Below are 15,769 nucleotides of genomic sequence, written 5' to 3' on the forward strand. Positions count from 1 at the left end.
AGCGGGCGCGAGTCCGGCAGGGTGCGAAGGGACGCCGCGCGCCGAGACCATTGCGCATGCGCGCGGGGGCCCGTGAGCCCTTGCGAGCCGCGGCACCGGGGACCCCAGGACCCCAGGCCGGGGCTGAGGGCGCTTTCGACCCACACGGAATGGAAACGCGCGCGTTCGCTGCGATTTGACACTTGCTTTGAAGGGAAGACCTTGGTTTTCCTTCCTCGTTCCTAAACCGGTAAAACCGCCCTACTGGAATGACTCCTAGAGATCATCTCGGCCAACCACCTGGTTTCTATTAATGAAGCGACTAAGAAGACGGGAGGTGACGGAGGTGGGGCGCAGAGGCCAGGGGTGGTTAGCGGGAGTAGACTTTGGATTCGAGGGAACGGGGTTTGACCTGTGTGAACATGGGCACGTAACTGGGTTTCCTTGCGCTTTAGTTTTCCGCAGCTCCCTCACAGGGTTGTGGGTCATAGGACCCACCTCCTCAATTTGTTTGGAAAAGCATGAAGGGGTGCCTGGGTGGCTCAGTGGCTTGAGCACTGGACTCTTGATTTTGGCTCAGGTCATGATCCCCGCGTTTTGTGATCAAGCCCCAAGCCTGCTTAGGATTCTTTCTCTCCCTCTGCCCCTCTCCCCTGCTCTCTCTCTCTCTCCCCTCTCTCTCAAATAACAAAATAACATGAAAACACTAGCAAAGAGAGCCGAGCACACAGAAAGTGTTCAATAAGTGCTAGCTTAAAGTCTGGTAATGCCAGAGTCCAGGGCTCTTGCCGCCGCGGCTCACTCTCAACAGCTCACCTATTTGGGGCGGCCCATTGTGAGTGAGCTGTTGGAGAAGGTCAGGGATTCCTCCGACCTCACACCTAGTCTGGTTTTGAGCTAATGCCACAGGTGTCAGAGTTTGCGGAGGGGAGAGGCGGGTGGGAGGCAGGCTCAAATGCCTCAGCCCTGTCCCACCTCCGTCTTGCCGCCACCGGGCTCTCTTGACCAAGAAAAGAGTCCACATTCTTAGGAGAGAGGAATAAAATGAGAGGAATAATTAGCCTGAGCTTCCAGTGATAAGAGGGCACTTGGCAGGTGTTCTTGATGATTCTCTTCAGCTTTCCTCCCCTTTCTCAACTTGTCCTGTTTTTTCGTTTGAGGGAGAGAGAGCAAGAGCGAGAGCGCAAGCACCAGCAGGGGAGAGGGGCGGAGGGAGAGAGTGCGAGCGAGCAAGAGACGCCTAAGCAGGCTCCACATTTCAGGGCGTAGGCTGTTGAGGGGCCTGATCTAGGACCCTGAGATCGTGACCCGAGCCAGAATCAAGAGCCGGAAGCTCAGCCGGCTGAGCCACCCGGCCGCCCCTCAACTTGTACTTTTATAACTAATGAAAGTTCTCTTTACAACTCCGAATTGTGTGTGTGTGTGGGGGGGGGGGGGGTGCCGAGAGACATTCTCTGCATTAAAAAATAAGTACTGGGGATGCCTGGGTGGTGCAGTCGGTTGAGCGACCGACTTCGGCTCAGGTCATGATCTCACGGTGTGTGAGTTTGAGCCCCCCATGGGCCTTGCTGTTGTCAGCGCAGAGCCCGCTTGGGATCCTCTCAGCCCCTCTCTCTCTGCCCCTCCCCCACTCCCGCTCTCAAAAATAAACATTAAAAAAATAATGAAAATAAACACTTGCACCTTTCCTTTTTCCTGCATTGGTGCCTGATGAAGAATTTAGAGTAAAACTAGTCGCTGCTGTCCAAAGGGGTTGCTTTTAAATCAGTCCTGTGAGTGTAACCCTCTCATTGCTCCCCTTTACTAAAAGTCACTTGAGAATGTGAATATATTTTGTTTACTGCTCTGCTGATAATTCACTGTCATTAGCAAGAGCCATGTAGAAAACTTAGTCTTTTGAACTTTGATTAGAAATTTTAATATTATATATTGTCATTAAAAAGATTTGGGGCATCATTTCAATTAGAGAACAAGAGCAGAAGAAAACCAATGACTTGTAATTGAGTATTTCACATCACATAAATCAATCTCTGTTTTCAGAAACAAAAAATCTCTACTTAAATTACCCTAATTCCTTCAGCAAAATCATCTGTTGATATGGGTGACAGAGCTGCATCTTGCAAACCCAGATCTTAAAATTCCAATTCCCGAGACCAGTATCTTTGTGAAAAAGAATGACTTACACGGATTGAGAATATAAATTAGTATTGGATTATAACTCAAAGTATAAACTGAATATCCATGAAGTTATACTTATATACATAAATAATTGAATAAGGAGTCTAAGCATAGCTCTTTGCTTGTTAAGTGTGGACTATGCATATTGACTTACTTTCAAAGAGAATACTATGGAAAGGTGTGGTGGGGGGAAGATGAGAAAGAGAAATTTTGCAGTGGAGAAACTTGACAAACACTATCTCAGCTAAAGTATCAAGGTTAACATCAACAGTGATGTCATGTTGACAGTATGTACCCTTGATAGGATGTAATGAGAATGGCCTGTAATGAGAATGGTTTTCCTTTCCAAAACACATAACCCCAATATAATCATGAGAAAAACATTAGAGAAATCCCAGCTGAGAGCCATTCTACAAAATGCCCCTACCAGTGTCCCTCAAATTGCTGAAGTCATAAAAACAGAAGTCTGAGAAACTGTCACAGCCAAGAGGAGCCTAAGGAGATATGATGACTAAATGTAATGCAATGTATTGCCTGGCTGACTCAGTTGGAGGAGCATGCGACTTTTGATCTTGGGGTTGTGAGTTTGAGCCCCAAGTTGGGGGTAGAGATTAGTTAAATACATGCACACAAAAAAATAATAAATAAAGGTGCCTGGCTGGCTTAGTTGGTAGAGCATCTGACTGTGGATCTCAGGGTTGTGAGTTCAAGCCCTACATTGGGGGTGGAGCCTACTTAAAAAAATTTTAGAGAAAATTTAAGTAAATAAACAAACAAATGTAGTTTCATGGATGGGCTCTTTGGACAGCTAAAGGACGTTAGATAAAAACTAAGCAAATCTGGGGGCGCCTGGGTGGCGCAGTCGGTTAAGCGTCCGACTTCAGCCAGGTCACGATCTCGCGGTCCGTGAGTTCGAGCCCCGCGTCGGGCTCTGGGGTGATGGCTCAGAGCCTGGAGCCTGTTTCCGATTCTGTGTCTCCCTCTCTCTCTGCCCCTCCCCCGTTCATGCTCTGTCTCTCTCTGTCCCCCCCCCAAAAATAAATAAACGTTGAAAAAAAATTTAAAAAAAACCAACTAAGCAAATCTGAATAACATTGGGACTTTAGTTAATAGTAACATATTAATATTGGTTCATTAAGTATGACATGTTCCATAGTAATGTAAGATGTTAATAATAGGGAAAACTGTGGAGTGCCTGGGTGGCTCAGTCAATTAAGCCTTGGACTTTTGATCTCAGCTCAGGTCATGATATCATGGTTTGTATGACTGAGCCCAGCCTGCATCAGGCTCTGCACTGACAGTGACAGCATGGAGCCTGCTAAGTATTCTCTGTCTCTCCCTTTCTCTCTGCCCTTCCCTTCCTCTCTCTCTCTCTCTCTCTCTCTCAAAATAAACTTGAAAAACAAAAGCACAAACAAAAAAACAAAATAATAGGGAAAACTGTGTGGGGCATATAACTTTCTGCGGTTGCAACTTTTCTGTAAATCTACAACTATTTTTGTTTTTTAATCTATAACTAAAATTAGAAGTTTGCTAAAAACAAAATATCACATAGCATAGGAGTTGCTGTTAAAATTTTTTTTTTTTTAGTAGAATTGAACACCAGGTGGTTTCAACAGAGCCTGAGTTGGCTCCAGTGATTCTGGCAATGACAAGAGATGGTGAAAATCACCACAACTATTTAGGAAGAAAAGCTTCAGCACAAGATCTCAGTTGCCTTGGGGCAGTCCTGTGTGGGCACCAGCAGCTGCTGAGTTCTTTGGGCAGCTATCAGAGGCCTGCCTGCCCTTTAAGCCTCAACAGAACAAGAGGGGTTTCTACAGAGAGCCAAAGCTGGGGCAGTCAGGAAGAAAATGGCAGTGAAGACAACTGTTCTGGAGGGGCACTTGGGACTTCACAAAACCATTTGGGAGAAAATAAGGAAGTTTGGCTTTCCTGCAGAATGAATGGAAGCAGAGCCAACCAATTACTCTTTCGCAACTGTTGTTGCAGTCCTTTATTTACTGTGAAGGACGCTGTTGCCTGAAAAACAGGTCTGCAAACTAAGAGGACTTATTGCTAAGGTATCTGTGAAGCTCTTTAAAATCTGTTAAATATAAAAATTTATAAAATATGCACACACACACACACACACACACACACACACACGCGCACTCCCCAAATGCAATTTAACTACCTGAGTCAGAGTGTTGTTATTTTTTTTAATATGAAAGTTAAAACTAAGTACACAGATGCCAGAAGTCCCTTTCATTACACCTCATCTATTAGAAATATAAACCTCAACCAACTTGTTTTTCAACTTCTTTTTGTCGTTAATGATGGGACTGGTGATTTTGAATGTATGCCTAAATTTTTGTTTTTGAATTTAACTGGACAAATCTGATTCTTGCCAGGTTTATCAACTCTTTGAGTTCTAGTTACGGAGCTACCTCTTTCTGAATTTCACTCCACCTAACTTCCTTTTTACTGTTCCATTTCTGATGTTCAACTGGCTATTTCATCTTTACTCAACCTTTCTTACAGTGTGTACTATGACTGGCTCTTTTATGTTAAAAGTGAGATTTGCATTTTTTAGTAGGATAACTCTTCCCTTATCTCTAGATGCAGAACAAAATCTAAATGGATCTGTCAAGAGACACCCTAGCCCCAGAACAAGACTTGTTCAATGAAGGTTATGGACAGAATGACTAATAGGCTTTTTATCACCATGGAGTCTTCATTCAACAAGTATTTATTGAGCATTAGTTAGGTGCCAGCCAGTACACTAGGCACTGTAATAATAAGTACTATCTCTTTACTCTTGGTGCTTAAGCTATTGAGAAAGACAGTATTAAACAATGTTTAAGTATTATGCATATTAAGATAGGGGAATATTCAGCTGTCATCTGTACAGTTATGGTTTTTCATCTTTTAGGTGGGGGAAGTCATAGACTCCTTGCATTTGATCAATGTCATAGACCTTTGCCCTAGAAAACAAACATACCCTCAAAATCTTGCCAATAATTTCAAGTTATTCATGTGTCCTTTTGAAGCCTTTCCATGCACTCTGGGTTTAGGATTCCTACCATAAATGAAAAACACTAAAATCAGATGAAACCAGAAGAAGCAGGAATCCTAAAATATATGAAGGGGAAGAGAGACAAAGTGCTGAGGAGTAAGAGCAGCAAGAATGAAAAATACGTTTCCACAGATTTATTTTAACATGTGTCATCCCCAGCCAACATACATAATTAATGCTTCCTGGAACAATCCCCTATGGAGGAACCAATGCCCCACCAAGTGAACCTTGCCCTCCCATACAAGAACACTTTAAGAAGCTACCAGCTCCTTCACCTTTATAGCAACATGATGAGTGGTAAGACGTGCTACAAATCAAAACTAAGCAGGATAAGGGGGGTGGACAGTTACTGGGACTTTGTGTGTTTGTGTTATTTTATATAGTTATACAGACTATCAAGGAAGCCTTCTCTGATAAAGTGATATTTGAGAAGAAAATTGTAGAAGTAGGGGAGCAAACCATGTGGTTTTCTAGGAGAGCCGTTAGGGCAAAGGGAGCAGCAAAAGGGAGGAGGCCAGTGGGCAAAGCAGAGTGAGTAAGGTGAGAGAATGGTGCAAAATGGGGCCAGAGAGGGAGATGTATGTGTGTCAGGTGTCCAAGGGTTGAGGTGAAAGGGTCAGGGGTAAGAGAAAGAATCTGAGGGGACCAGATTCTGATGGGATCATAGAATGCACGCTATTAGCAATGGGAAAACTGCTCAGTGAAACCCACCAGGTGTTTTGCATTGCAATACCCACAACAGCACAAATGCTGAAGTGGAGGAGTGGTTAGCCATATTTGATAATGGAAAGAGGCTTACTGAGCTTTACCTTACCAAGGTAAGGGTCCATGTGTGTTAAATGTGGACACCCCCTCTGTGTGTGTGTTTGAGGGGGTGGGAATAGGGTGGAGCCCGGAAACTGAAAGAACAATGGGGAAAATACTTAGGGAAGCAGTCAGAAAACAGAAGGCTAGGATATCTTCAGTGGGAAGAGCTCAGAAATAGAGAAAAGGAAAAGGATCAGGAAAGAAGGGAAGAGAGTAAGGAAGCAATACATGTCAAATGTCCACAATTTTCCAGGATCTTAACATATATATTTTAATTTGGCTTTAAAGCAAAACTATGAGATGGGTGTTATTGTCCCCATCTTATAGATAAGAAAATTTCAGACCCAGAAAAATTAAGTAAATTGACAAGGCGATACACTACTAGTAAAGAGTAGGAGAGGCAACTTTATTATTTTGTCTTCAGTTATTACCTATTTTCTTATGTTGTTGTATTGATTCATTCCTAATAATATATTTGGAGAAACAAAATTATGTTACAATTAGGAAGACAACAAAAGTGCAAAGTATTAGGTATGGTTATAATTTTGCTTATTGGGCTCTCCTCACTTTTGGATTACACACCTGGCCTTACAAAAAAATGCCACAAGATGGCAGCATCTTACTCATTGGTTTGGGGACCACTCAGGTTCCATGGACAACTGTTTCAACGTTTATTTATTTTTGGGACAGAGAGAGACAGAGCATGAACGGGGGAGGGGCAGAGAGAGAGGGAGACACAGAATCGGAAACAGGCTCCAGGCTCTGAGCCATCAGCCCAGAGCCCGACACGGGGCTCGAACTCACGGACCGCGAGATCGTGACCTGGCTGAAGTCGGACGCTTAACCGACTGCGCCACCCAGGTGCCCCCATGGACAACTGTTTCAATAAAAATATTGAATAAAAATTTTAGGATTGCTTGTTCTAGCTTCGAGGAGAATGCTGGTGCAATTTTGATTGGGATTGCAATGAATGTGTAGATAGCTTTGGGTAGTATTGACATTTTAACAATATTTATTCTTCCAACCCATGAGCATGGAATGTTTTTCCATTTCTTTGTATCTTCAATTTCCTTCATAAGCTTTCTATAGATTTCAGCATACAGATCTTTTACATCTTTGGTTAGGTTTATTCCTAGGTATTTTATGCTTCTTGGTGCATTGTGAATGGGATCAGTTTCTTTATTTGTCTTTCTGTTGCTTCATTATTAGTGTATAAGAACGCAACTGATTTTTGTACATTGATTTTGTATCCTGCGACTTTGCTGAATTCATGTATTGGTTCTAGGAGACTTTTGGTGGAGTCTATCGGGTTTTCCGTGTGTAATGTCATGTCATCTGCAAAAAGTGAAAGCTTAACTTTATCTTTGCCAATTTTGGTGGGAATGCAAACTGGTGCAGCCGCTCTGGAAAACAGTGTAGAGGTTCCTCAAAAAATTAAAAATAGATCTACCCTATTACCCAGAAATAGCACTGCTAGGAATTTACCCAAGGGATACAGGAGTGCTGATGCATAGGGGCACTTGTACCCCAATGTTTATAGCAGCACTTTCAACAATAGCCAAATTATGGAAAGAGCCTGAATGTCCATCAACTGATGAATGGATAAAACAATTGTGGTTTATATATACAATGGAATACTACGTGGCAATGAGAAAGAATGAAATGTGGCTTTTTGTAGCAATGTGGATGGAACTGGAGAGTGTCATGCTAACTGAAATAAGTCATACAGAGAAAGACAGATACCATATGTTTTCACTCTTATGTGGATCTTGAGAAACTTAACAGAAGTCCATGGGGGAGGGGAAGAAAAAAAAGAGGTTAGAGAGGTAGGGAGCCAAAGCATAAGAGACTCTTAAAAACTGAGAACAAACTGAGGGTTGATGGGGGGGTGGGAGGAGGGGAGGGTGGGGGATGGGTATTGAGGAGGGCACCTTTTGGGATGAGCACTAGGTGTTGTATGGAAAGCAATTTGACAATAAATTTCATATTTAAAAAATATTGAATAAAAAGTAATGTATCAGTTATAGTCTGTGCTCAGACTATACTATCTTGCTATACCCATCTTGTGCAGAAATACTTGTCAAGAAATAGAGTAAAACCTCCTAAGTTCACAGAAATACATCCATTCATAGACATTAGATCTTGACATTTGCCTCCAGGTAAGCAGGATAAAAGAAATGATTTCCAATGTTGTGTGGGAGTTATGGGAAATGGTAGAATGTAGTCCATCAAATTTCCACCTGGGACATCAGAGAAATATGTGTTAAAATTCTAGCTTTGACTCTTAGCTGCATGGTATTGGGCAAACAAAAATCTATCTAGGGGCATCTGGGTGTCTCCGTCAGTTAAGCAGCTAACCCTTGGTTTTGGCTCAGGTCATGATCTCACAGATTGTGGGTTCAAGCCCCACATGGGGCTCTGTGCTGACAGTGTAGAGTCTGCTTGGGATTCTCTCCCTCTCTCTCTCTGCCCCTCCCCAGCTTGTGCTCTCTCTCTCTCAAAATAAACATTTAAAAAATATCTTTCTAAACTTATTTCTTCATTTGTAAAATTTTTGCTCCTTAGATTTATTGTGAATTTCAAATAGCACATAAAAAGCTCTTGGTGAGTGTTGGACACTTAGCACTTAACATATAGTAGCCATTATATATTAATTATTTATATAATAATTATTTATTGTTTTTCTCTATCTTTCTAGTGTTAGAAGTATGACACCTTAAAAACTATGTAGTGTTTTTTAAAATTTTAGAAAGTGTGAGTGGGAAACTGGGGCAGATTCTTAAGAGAATCTTAAGCAGGCTGCACGCTGAGCTTGATGCAGGGGCATGATGCAGGGCTTGATCCCATGACTCTGAGATCATGACCTGAGCTGAAATGAAAAGTTAGACACTCAACTGACTGAGCCACCGAGGCACCCCCCCACACAATTATGTAGTTTTGAAACCATCATAGAAACGTAAAGATGGATGGAAATTAAGATGAACACACTAGTGTTTCAGCAAGGCTTGACTTAAAACAACAAATTTTTGTCTCCCTCATTCTTGAAGCCTCCCCCTTCCCTTCACTTGTTTTTCTGTAGAATCCTTTGTTCCAGGAACTTGGTGTTGATATTGACATCTTGCTGACCTCAGTGTATACTCAGTAAAGAGACTGGGATGGTGGGTGCCAGTGCTAGTCATGCAACCACCTCGAAGACATGATGGCACGGCTGATAGCATGTACCAGATTCCACCTAGATCCTGTATTTTCCTATTAAACCCCTCAGCCTTTTACTGCAGGCAAGCTTACAGTCTTGAAGGCATTAGCCTCCTGTAGCCTCATTTGCCTGACAAAGAAATAAACTGTCTTCCTTTTTTATACCCAAACTCTGTGTTTCATATTTCAGCTCCAGAGCACAGAGGTTGGTTTTTGACAACTGTCTAATGGTTCTCGACCTTGTGTGCATATTGGAATAATCTGGGGAACTTAAAAAAAATCTGCTGTCTGTAAATTAGAGGCATCACATTTCCTGATTTCAAAATATATTTAGAAGCTACAGTAATTAAAATAATATGGTATTGACATAGAGACAGACAAATAGACCAGTTGAACAGAATAGAGAGCCAGAAGTAAACCCACGGATATACTACCAACTGATCTCTAGCAAGGGTGCTGAGATTATACGATGTGGAAAGGACAGTCTCTTCAACAAATGTTATTGGAAAACTGGATATCCACATGCAAAAGAATGAAATTGGATCCTTACCTTGTACCATACACAACAATCAACTCAAAATGGATTAAAGACTTAGATATAGGACCTGAAACAGTGAAACTCCTAGAAGAAAACATAGGGGAAGAGCTTCTTGACGCTCGCTGGTCTTGGCAATGATTTCTTGGATATCACACCAAAAACATAAGCATCAAAAGAAAACATAAATGAGTGAGATCATAACAAATTAAAAAGCTTGTGCACAGAAAAGGAAACAATCAAAGGTGAAAGGCAAAGTACAGAACAGGAGAAAATATTTGCAAACTATCTAATAGGGGGTTAACATACAAAATACACAAGGAACTCTTAAACCTGATAGCAAAAACAAAACAAAACAAAAAACAAACAAAAAAAAACCAAGTAGCCCAATTAAAAAGTGGGCAAAGGACTTGAAAAGACATTTCTCCAAAGAATAAATACAAATGGCCACCAGGTACATAAAGAAGCGCTCAACATCACTAATCATAAGGGAAATGCAAATCAAAACCACAATAAGGTACTACCTCACACCTGTTAGGATGTCTATTACAAAAACAAACAGATGAAAGGTAAGTATTGATAAAGCTAAATGAAAAATTGGAAGTCCTGTACATTGTTGGTGGGAATGTAAAATGATTCAGCCTCTGTGGAAAATAGTATGGAGATTCCTCAAAAAATAAAAATAGAACTACCGTATGATCCACAAATTCCACTTTTGGTATATATCCAAAATAACTGAAATCAAGATTCTCAGAAAGATATTTGCACTCCCACGTTCGTTGCAACATTATTCACAATAGCCAAATGTCCATCAGCAGATGAATGGATAAAGAAAATGTGGTATATACATACAATGGAATATTATTCAGCCTTAAAAAAGAAGGAAATCCTATTTGTGACATCATGGATGAACTTGGAGGACGTTATAAGTGAAATAAGCCAGTCTCAGAAGGACAAATACTGTATGATTTCCCCTTTTATAAGTATCTAGTATCTAAACTAGTCAAATGTTTGGAGGCAAAGAATAGAATGGTGGTTGCCAGGGACTAGGGGAGAGGGAAATGGGAAGTCGTTAAGTGGGTGTAAGATTTCAGTTCCGCTAACTGAATAAACTCTACTGATCTGTTGTACAACATAGTGCATAGTTAATAGCATAGTATTGCACATTTAGAAATGTTAAGAGGGTAGATCTCATGTTAAGTGTTTTTGCCACACACAAAAATGGGACACTAACTTTTGAAGGTGATGGATGTGTTCATTACCTTGATGGTGGTGATAATGTCATGGTTGTACGTATATGGCCAAGCTCATCAAATTGTCAGCATTAAATATGTAAATAATTATATCTCAATAAAGTTTTTAAAAAAAATATATCTGCTGTCTGGAGGTCCAGCACCAGAAATTCTGATTTAGTTGGTCTGGGGTGCAGCATGGTCATTAGAAGTTTTAAAAACTCTCTGGATGATTCCAATATGCAGCCAAGGTAAAGAAATACTTCGCTAGACCAATATCCTCACTGTAAAGATGGGAAAGAGGCCCTGAGAAAGGAAATGACTTGCCTGTTGAAATGAGATCAAGAACTCAAACCAGGGTCCTCTTGAGCACATAACACTGCTTCAGACTCACTTCCTGTGCTTCCACACAAACACTGCCCCAAATTGTCTCATGTCATATTCCCTGAACACATCGGGTCCACCCCTGTGTCAAAATCCACAGCAATACAAGCTGCCACTGGAGTGCTTATTGTGTGCCAGACACTGAACAAACCAAATTCTATGTGTTATCTGTAATCCATACAGCAAGCTTTCAAGGAAGGCATGAGTGTCCTCATTGGAAGAGGACGAGGCTGGGGGCGCCTGGGTGGCTCAGTCGGTTAAGCGTCCGACTTCGGCTCAGGTCATGATCTTGCAGTTCATGAGTTCAAACCCCACGTCGGGCTCTGTGCTGACAGCTCAGAGCCTGGAGCCTGTTTCGGATTCTGTGTCTCCCTCTCTCTCTCTGACCCTCCTCCATTCATGCTCTGTCTCTCTCTGTCTCAAAAATAAATAAATGTTAAAAAAAAAAAAATTAAAAAAAAAAAAAGAAGAGGACGAGGCTGATGTTCAAAGACTTGAAGAAACTAGCTGAAAGTCACAGCTAGTGAAAAAAAGCCAGGATTTGATTCAGGTCCACTGGACCTCAAATCTCTTTCACTACACTCACTGCCACCTGTCCCCCCAACCCCTTACCTTCCTGGGTTATTTCTTCCCCAAGAACCAGCTCTAGTTTCACTCTGTCTACAAAAGCCCTTCCACCCCAGACCACAGAGATCTTTATATTTATCCAGCTTTCATGGCACGAATCACCCACATTAGCTACTTGGAAGGGTCTACCTCACATGGTAATTTCTTGTGTCATGTATATGATCTTTTTCCTTCTCCAAGAGGCTGAGAAGGAGAGGGACTTTCCTCCAACTGTGTTTCTGTCCTGGTCCTGTAGCTGTGTCGAGATACAGTGACTGCAAGATCATAATAGTATTTAGTCCTTTTGGAGACTCTTCCACTGGGAGTATCTGCAGAAGGGGAACACCTATAGGCCCAAGTGGAGTTGAAAATTTGAACTGAGAAAGAATGGAATTTTCCTCAGGTTTGGATTTATAGCAACATTTACAAGTAAGCCTCTAGGTGTCAGTAGAAAGCCTAGTTTTAAGAGTGTGAGATCTCGTCCAATGAAACCAAAATCTCAGGCTAGGAGCTTTTCTCATTGTAACCGTGAAGCTAAAGCTAGAATTCCCTCTGCAACACAACAACATGGAAGCAACATTCCTCTCAGCCCAGGGGTCAGTATAATAAGTCAGCCTCTTCCATGTTTGGACAGCTTTACTGGCATGCTGTTCTTGGTTTTATGTGAAACTCTGCTTCCTTGTAACTTCCACCTACTGTCCAAGGAAATTAAGTGGCAACAGCCCATGCACTGCACCTGGACCCAGGCATGTGGAAGGCCTGTTACAGCTGAGTCAGGCCTTCCACAAAGATTGATTACTCTAGGATGTTGCTGGCACCAGTGGGAGCCTTGCTGCTCTGGGCTAAGCATTATCCACCCTCAGAGCATAGGGAAGGAGGCAAGAGAGCAACACACCTCTGGCAGGTTGTTATTCTCAACCAGGTTGCTATCATCTCTGCTAGACCCAGAGATGGAGAGAGTGACTCTTTTTAGCAAAGTCCAAAGACCTGGAAAGAAAGAAAAGCCCCCTTTTTACTCTGTTCTTCCCAAGGGCTCTTCTCCAATAGCCTGGTCTTTGCTTAGTCAAACCCATTCTTTCTCCTCAAAAAATAGAGATTCTCGCTGTACTTTCTGGTCCCAGCTGTATTCCTGAGAAATATATAGAACAAATCCAGTGTCACTTCTAGGCATCTGAAGACAAAGATTAAGGCAGCCAACCAGCCAGCCACACATCCATCCATCCACCCATCCATCCATCCATCCATCCATTAAACATATCTTTACTGGGAGCTTACATGTGTTGGGTATTTAGTATCCTAGTAGGCAGTTAATAAGTGGCAAATGGTATTATTAAAAATCTGATGATTAACTCAGTCACAAGTAAATCCACTTTTATATGGTGGATTTTTGAAAAGGGAATGGAGAGATAAGGGAACTAGCATTTACTGAATATGAACTACCTACCATGGTGTTAACTGCTTGCTTTACAATGCTCTATATTATTAGAGACCTCCCACCATCTTTTGAGGTGGGTTATCTACATTTCCATTTTAAACAGGAGGAAGCCACGGCTTAGAAAGCTCAAGTAACTTGACCAAGGAACTACAGCTAGTAAGTGGTGGGCTGGAGTTTGAATACTGAGCTCACACTGTGGGCCTCACACGGAATCCTTAGGACAGTTGAAGCAACATCATGGTCGCTTCAGGCCATGTGTCTGAAATGAACACTTTTATTTTATCATTCTATTTTTAAAGTAATGCCCAACTCAGGGTGTGAAATCATGACCCTGAGATCAAGAGTCTCATGCTCTAGGGACTGAGCCAGCCAGGTGCCCCTGAGCACTGTTTTTTTTTTTGTTTTTTGTTTTTTTTTTAATTTTTTTTTCAACGTTTATTTATTTTTGGGACAGAGAGAGACAGAGCATGAATGGGGGAGGGGCAGAGAGAGAGGGAGACACAGAATCGGAAACAGGCTCCAGGCTCTGAGCCATCAGCCCAGAGCCTGACGCGGGGCTCGAACTCCCAGACCGCGAGATCGTGACCTGGCTGAAGTCGGACGCTTAACCGACTGCGCCACCCAGGCGCCCCGTGAACACTGTTTTAAATTAAATTAAATTTTCTTTTCAAGCTTTCAAACCTAAACCCCTCATTCTCTCTGTTGTATTTTTTAAATTAAGTTTACAAAGTGACTGCTTTGTTATTGTTTTCTATAGAAGTCAAATTTCCTGTCAATACTTTTCCATTATAAACTTGGACACATGACAAAGTATATGGAAATCAATAGCAGTAATTTGGGCATTCATCAGTTTCCCTCTAGAATTAGTTCTTTGATTATACTTCTTTTAATGGATAAATCATTGTGATCATATGAAAGAAAATTTTTAAGAAAATAAAAAAAGATTACCCCAAATCTCATATCCTAATACAACTACTTCCATTCTAATTCATACCCATATGTGTGTGTGTGTGTGTGTGTGTGTATTTCAATTGTAAGTCCTTAATAAATGTAGGCTATTATAACTCCAGATGTTATATATATATATATATATATATATATATATATATATATATATTTTTTTTTTTTTTTTTTTTTTTTTTTCTTCACTCAACCTTACTTAGAATCATTTACCCATGTTTCTATGTAGTTTTCCTAATGGTCCCATTTAATAGCTGTCTAATAGTTTATCAAATTTCAGTCTATTTTTAAGGCCTTTAAAAAATGTTTTTAATGTTTATTTTTGAGAGAGAGAGAGAAAGAGAGAGAGAGACAGAACATGAGCAGGGGAGGGGCAGAGAGAGAGGGAGACTCAGAACTGAAGAGGCTCCAGACTCTGAGCTATCAGCACAGAGCCCTATGTGAGGCTCGAATTCACAAACCGTGAGATCATGACCTGAGCCACCCAGGCACCCCAATTTTAAGGCCTTTAGAAATGAAGTTCAGGGATTACTAACAAGATATATTCTCTCTCTCTTTAATTCATTACTTAAGCAATCTGCTTAACCATGACTTTCACTTTTTTTGTTGTATCCATTTAATGTATTATGACCTCAAGAAGACAAGGGGTAAAAAAGAAAAAAAAGAAAAGAGGACAGGAAAATATTTTTGTAGTCAGCAGGACATTTTCGTTTTGGTCTTAGAGGGTTTTGGTCAAAATCAGGTTTGCAATATTGGTATCACAGGAGAATGGCCATGAGTTTAATTGGTGTATGTTTCTTCTCAAGTCCTTAGTGTCCTGATCCATTCCCCTGCTGACTGAAGCCCTCAGCGGTAGCTTCTGAAAAACTATTTAGGCTTCCATGAGTCAGTTAACTCTTCAAGGCTTTGCTTTGTGGAACAGGTACTTCTTGGTAACTGCTTCTTATTCTTTCAGTGCCTGCTATCTCTGGCAGCAAGCCAAGTAATGAAGACCACCATTTGGTTGCTGGGTTTTGGTTTGTGTGTGAGTGCATGCATGCAATCTTAATTGTATCTTCCTGCAATCCCCTTTTCTTCAGCTTAAAGGTCATCAGAGCCATCAGGAGAGAGACATAAATGTGATCAAAGTAGAGTTTTTTTCCAGCCTATACTGCAGGGTCCTGATGATCTCTAAGGTTTCTACTTGGAAAGGGGAGCTACTTTGACCATTTGACGGTCACCAGATGTCTATGAGGCCTGTCGAGGGGATGGGTCTCTCTAGTTATGCTTCTAGATCTGAAGACGAATTTTCTCTTGGTTTTAAGTAGGAGTTTAGACAGAGGAGAAGAAGACAAAATGTTGGATATGTTCATGCAAAGAGCTTCATCAAAATAGAAGAAATATTAAGAAATTGCAAACAA

The 15,769-nt window shown here is 41.4% G+C and overlaps 1 long non-coding RNA gene across 2 annotated transcripts in view; it reads left to right on the forward strand.

The window, feature by feature from the left end:
- The first annotated feature begins 6 nt into the window (after positions 1-6).
- The window catches only part of LOC123601114, a 38,764-nt gene continuing 23,001 nt past the window's right edge, over positions 7-15,769 (forward strand). The window contains exons 1-2 of one of the 2 annotated variants that reach the window (XR_006713973.1): positions 7-1,751; positions 3,748-5,512. This is a non-coding gene — a long non-coding RNA (uncharacterized LOC123601114). The remainder of the gene's footprint in view (positions 1,752-3,747; positions 5,513-15,769) is intronic. The other variant, XR_006713974.1, reaches the window with a different exon arrangement.

The sequence above is a fragment of the Leopardus geoffroyi genome, chromosome D1, assembly GCF_018350155.1.
Source record: "Leopardus geoffroyi isolate Oge1 chromosome D1, O.geoffroyi_Oge1_pat1.0, whole genome shotgun sequence".
Taxonomy (NCBI): Eukaryota; Metazoa; Chordata; class Mammalia; order Carnivora; family Felidae; genus Leopardus; species Leopardus geoffroyi.